A 6,000-nucleotide genomic window follows, 5' to 3' on the forward strand; every position below is an offset into this window, starting at 1 on the left:
GGTGAGCCACGCTGTCAGAGAGAACCAGCGCCTCCTGCTGGTGAGCGACCCTGTCAGAGAGAACCAGCGCCTCCTGCTGGTGAGCCGGACTGTCAGAGAGAACCAGCGCCTCCTGCTGGTGAGCCACACTGTCAGAGAGAACCAGCGCCTCCTGCTGGTGAGCTGCACTGTCAGAGAGAACCAGCGCCTCCTGCTGGTGAGCCGCACTGTCAGAGAGAACCAGCGCTTCCTGCTGGTGAGCCAGACTGTCAGAGAGAACCAGCACCTCCTGCTGGTGAGCCGGACTGTCAGAGAGAACCAGCGCCTCCTGCTGGTGAGCAACCCTGTCAGAGAGAACCAGCGCCTCCTGCTGGTGAGCCACACTGTCTGAGAGAACTAGCACCTCCTGCTGGTGAGCCGCACTGTCAGAGAGAACCAGCGCCTCCTGCTGGTGAGCCGGACTGTCAGAGAGAACCAGCGCCTCCTGCTGGTGAGCCGCACTGTCAGAGAGAACCAGCGCCTCCTGCTGGTGAGCCGGACTGTCAGAGAGAACCAGCACCTCCTGCTGGTGAGCCACCTGTCAGAGAGAACCAGCGCCTCCTGCTGGTGAGCCGGACTGTCAGAGAGAACCAGCACCTCCTGCTGGTGAGTGACCCTGTCAGAGAGAACCAGCGCCTCCTGCTGGTGAGCCGGACTGTCAGAGAGAACCAGCGCCTCCTGCTGGTGAGCCGGACTGTCAGAGAGAACCAGCGCCTCCTGCTGGTGAGCCGCACTGTCAGAGAGAACCAGCGCCTCCTGCTGGTGAGCCGCACTGTCAGAGAGAACCAGCGCCTCCTGCTGGTGAGCCACACTGTCTGAGAGAACTAGCACCTCCTGCTGGTGAGCCGCACTGTCAGAGAGAATCAGCACCTCCTGCTGGTGAGCCACCCTGTCAGAGAGAACCAGTGCCTTCTGCTGGTGAGCCACGCTGTCAGAGAGAACCAGCGCCTCCTGCTGGTGAGCCGCACTGAGAGAACCAGCACCTCTTGCTGGTGAGCCGCACTGTCTGAGAGAACCAGCACCTCCTGCTGGTGAGCCGGACTGTCAGAGAGAATCAGCATCTCCTGCTGGTGAGCCACACTGTCTGAGAGAACCAGCACCTCTTGCTGGTGAGCCGCACTGTCTGAGAGAACCAGCACCTCCTGCTGGTGAGCCGGACTGTCAGAGAGAATCAGCACCTCCTGCTGGTGAGCCGGACTGTCAGAGAGAATCAGCATCTCCTGCTGGTGAGCCATACTGTCTGAGAGAACCAGCACCTCCTGCTGGTGAGCCGGACTGTCAGAGAGAATCAGCATCTCCTGCTGGTGAGCCACGCTGTCAGCGAGAACCAACACCTCCTGCTGGTGAGCTGCACCATCAGAGATAACCAGCACCTCCTGCTGGTGAGCTACACTATCAGAGATAACCAGCACCTCCTGCTGGTGAGCTGCACCATCAGAGAGAACCAGCTCCTCCTGTTGGCGAACTGCACCATCAGAGAGAACCAGTATCTCCTGCTAGTGAGCTGCTCTGTCAGAGAAAGCCAGCACCTCCTGCTGGTGAGCCACCCTGTGTGAGAGAACCAGCACCTCCTACTGGTGAGTTGCAACGTTAGAGAGAACCAGTGCCTCCTGCTGGTGAGTTGCAGCATCAGAGAGAACCAGCACCTCTTGCTGATGAGCTGCACTGTCAGAGAGAACCAGCTCCTCCTGCTGGTGAGTTGCAGCATCTGACAGAACCAGTACCTCCTGCTGGTGAGTTGCAACATGAGAGTGCTAGCTTCGCCTGTTGATGAGTTGCACTGTCAGAGCTAACCAACACTATCATCATATTGTATGGCATTGAACATCTCATTAAACCTCACCATGTAACTGACAAAGTTAGAATTTGCTACACTTATATGCAAAAAATCAGGTTCTGTTTACAACAAAAGGCATGTAATTGGATCTTTATCCCTATTATGTGAATATGGAAACATCAAATACAGTAGCTGGTGTTTGTGAGGATATGTAGTGATGGCTTATTTCCAGATCTGTAACAAGGGAAGACATACATAATGAAATGGAAAATACTGTTGATGCTGGAAATCTGAAATAACAAGAGATGCTGGAGAAATACAGCAGGTCTGGCAGCATCAGTGGTGAAAGAAACAGAGGTAATATTTCAAATCCGATATGGCTCTTCTTCAAAACCGTTTGATGTTCAGTTGTGAATTCATGGTCTGGGGAGGTAGGAGGAAGTAAATGAGAGTAGGCGCTCGAACTTCTGCCAGGTAGAGATCACCATGCCTGATAACAACATCATAACCCTCATCAGCAGGATTGAGTTAGACCTGAGAAAACAGAGAGTAGCAAGTTCAAAGGGCGACAATTAGAGTGCATGAGGTGAGCACCAACATCGTGTCAACAGTTCTCAGTGAAGAGAACAAGTGCAGGCAAAAGGTCAGAGGGAGATGTTTAGGTGAAAGGAGAGTACAAGAGCTGGATATAAGGCTCTGTGTGGTGGTGAAATGTTAATTAGGTTTTTCTCTGCACATAATTCTGCCAGACCTGCTGAGTTTCTCGAGTATTTTCTCTTTTTATTTCAAATTTCCAGCAACTGCAGTATTTTATTATTATTTGAGAGAAGGAAATCTGTCAAAGAAGTGGGCACAGAAGTGAAGACAATGGCAAAAGACAATGGGGGTGGCAAGGTGGCGTCACAGCACCAGGGTCCCAGGTTCGATCCCATCTCAGGCAACTGTCTGTGTGGAGTTTGCACATTCTCCCTGTGTCTGTGTGGGTTTCCTCTGGGTGCTCTGGTTTCCTCCCACAATCCAAAGATGTGCAGATCAGGTGAATTGGTCATGCTAAGTTGCCCATTGTGTTAGGCTCATTAGTCAGAGGGAAATGGGTCTGGATGGGTTACACTTCGGATAGACAGTGTGGACTTACTGGGCCAAAGGGCCTACTTCTACACTGTAGGGAATCCAATCTAATCCCATGTTGTGCCTGTAATTCATTGAGGTGGGAGTATAAAAGGATGAAACTAAATGCTTTGCTGAGCACAGATCATACAGTATAAGAAGGCCAGAGTGAATACACGGAAAGCGATGAGATTAAAAGGAGAGATGGGAAGGAGGGGGCAAGAATACAGAGGGGGTGGGGGTGTTTGAATTTTTTCAAGCTTGCAAGCCTTAACACCTTAAAGGAAGAGAAAAGGTTTCTTGTGAAAGCTTCAAATAAGAATAATAATAAAGTGGAACAGGTGGAGGGGAACTGCCTTGAGTTAGTGTGAGGTACTGCTGGTGGAGAGAGAAGTTGAGAGTGTGCATGGCAACCAGCTTGGGTCTTAGGATGTGATGAGAACAGCTATCCAAGGATACCTGTAATTCCAGGTGGATTGAAAACATGAAGGATGGAATTTCAGCTGGAATTTGTATGAGTAAGGTGGAGTTGGAGACAGTCACTGAGGAAGGAGATGTGGCTATAAAAGAGAGTTTTGGTAAACATTTTATCAAAGACCAGGAGGAAAATAGAAATCAAAGAAGGTAAACAAATGAAAATATTAAAATGGAAATACCGTCAGAGATACGAGCAGAACTCCTTCAAAGTAGACACTCCTGGAAGAGAAGTGGCAGTGAATTAAACACTCAAATAATAATAAACTGCAGTTACTGGAAATTTGAAATAAAAAGAGAAAATACTCGAGAAACTCAGCAGGTCTGGCAGAATTATGTGCAGAGAAAAACCTAATTAACATTTCAAGTTCAATATGTCTCGTCTTCAGAATGTTCTGAAGAAGTTGTGTGTAATCAATAACCTTGGATTAAAACCCATGTCATTAAAGGGATAATAGTAATGTAGATATGCAATAATATAAGAGACAGGAAGAGTACTTGTGAGTGATATTCTTCAGACTGAAGGTGAGTATGTAGCGGTCCTGTATATTGCACCAGTGGTCCCTCAGGGGTCAAAGTTGACACCATGATTCTTTTTGATCTACGTTAATGACCTCAACTTGAGCGTGCACAGCATAATTTCAAAGTCTATATGCCAAACGTAACTCAGAAATGTTATAAATGTGAGAAAGATAGTGACAGACTTCAGAAGGATACAGATACACTGGAGATTTGAGTAGATATTTGGCAGATAAAATTTAAGGCACAGAAGTGTTAAGTATTCATTTTCATGGGAGGGATTGTGATAAACTGAGTGGTACCATTTTAAGAGACCGGGGATCTATTTACAATACGTAAATCTTTGAAGGTGAAAGGAAGTTTAGAAAATTGTGAAGAGTTTTTACAGTATCTTTGGCCTTATAAACAGAGACACAGAGTTCTAAAGCAAAGACATAATGGTAAACCTTTACCAAAATACTGGTTAGATCATTGTTGGAGTATTGTGGCCAATTCTGGGCATCACACTAAAAGAATGACATCCAGGCCTTAATAAAATATGAACAAAATTTACCTGAATGTTAACAGAGATGAAAGATTGCAGTTCTGTGACAGATTGAAAAAAATAGGATTGTTGTTCCTAGAGCAGGGAAAATTAAAGGGAGGTTGAACTGAGTGTTCAAAATTGTGATGTATTTTAATAGAGCAAGTAAAGAGAAACTGCTCCCACTTACAGAAAGGTTAGCAACCAGGGGACATGAAGGAAATTGGCATAGGAACCAAAGGGAACATGAGGCGAAAGAAATATGCATTAAGTTGTTATTGAAGACTTTGGAAAACTCTGCCTGAAAGGGCGGTGAAGCAGACTCTATTCTAACTTGTAAAAGAAGATTTTATACGTATTTGAATGTGGGAAATGGAGAAATGGCAGTGGTCTTGGATGAAGTGGCTAGCTGTTTCAAGGAGGCAGAATTGAGGACTGCAGATGCTGGAAACCAGAGTTTAGACTAGAGTGGTGCTGGAAAAGCACAGCAGGTCAGGCAGCATCCAAGGAGCAGGAAAATTGAAGTTTCAGGCAAAAGCCCTTCATCAGGAATGGAGACAGGGAGCCTCTGGGGTCGAAAGATAAGTAGGGGGACTGGAGAGAAGGTAGCAAAAAGTACAATAGGTGAATGGGAGTAGGGATGGAGGTGATAGGTCAGAGAGAAGGGTGGGGGAAGGTAGCAAAGAGAAGGTAGTAAGTGAATGGGGGTGGGGATGAAGGTGATAGGACAGAGAGGAAGGCGGAACGGATAGGTGGGAAAGGAGATTGGCAAGTAGGACAGGTCATGAAGACAGTGCTGAGCTGGAAGGTTGGAACTGGTGTAAGGTGGGGGGAGAGGAAATAAGGAAACTGGTAAAGTCCACATTGATGCCCTGGGGTTGAAGTGTTCCGAGGCAGAAGATGAGGCATTCTTCCTCCAGGCGTCGGGTGGTGAGGGAGCGGCAGTGGAGGAAGCCCAAGACCTGGGCTGAGTGGGAGGGGGAGTTAAAATGTTGGGCCACGGGGCGGTGTGGTTGATTGGTGTGGGTGTCCCGGAGATGTTCCCTAAAGTGCTCTGTGAGGAGGCATCCAGTCTCCCCAATGTAGAGGAGACCGCATTGGGAGCAATGGATACAATAAATGACATTGGTCGATGTGCAGGTGAAACTTTGATGGATGTGGAGGGCATCTTCAACCATGTGGGAAGGGAAATTGCGGTCTCTAAAGAAGGAGACCATACAGAACCTCATCACCTCAGGGGATCTCCCACCCTTCTTCAGAGACCGCAATTACCCTTCCCACGTGGTTAAAGATGCCCTGCAATGCATCTCACCCACATCCTGCACCTCCAACCGTAACAAGGACAGAACCCCCCTTGTTCTCACTTTCCACCCTACCAACCTTCGCATAAACCGCATCATTCTGCCACCTCCAAATGGACCCCACCACCAGAGATATATTTCCCTCCAGACCTCTTTCCGCCTTCCGCAAAGACCGTTCCCTCCATGACTAACTGGTCAGGTCCATGCCCCCCTACAACCCACCCTCCCATCCTCGCACCCTCCCCTGTCACCGCCAGAATTGCAAAACCTGTGCCTACACC

This window comes from Chiloscyllium punctatum, chromosome 10 (assembly GCF_047496795.1).
Source record: "Chiloscyllium punctatum isolate Juve2018m chromosome 10, sChiPun1.3, whole genome shotgun sequence".
Classification (NCBI taxonomy): Eukaryota; Metazoa; Chordata; class Chondrichthyes; order Orectolobiformes; family Hemiscylliidae; genus Chiloscyllium; species Chiloscyllium punctatum.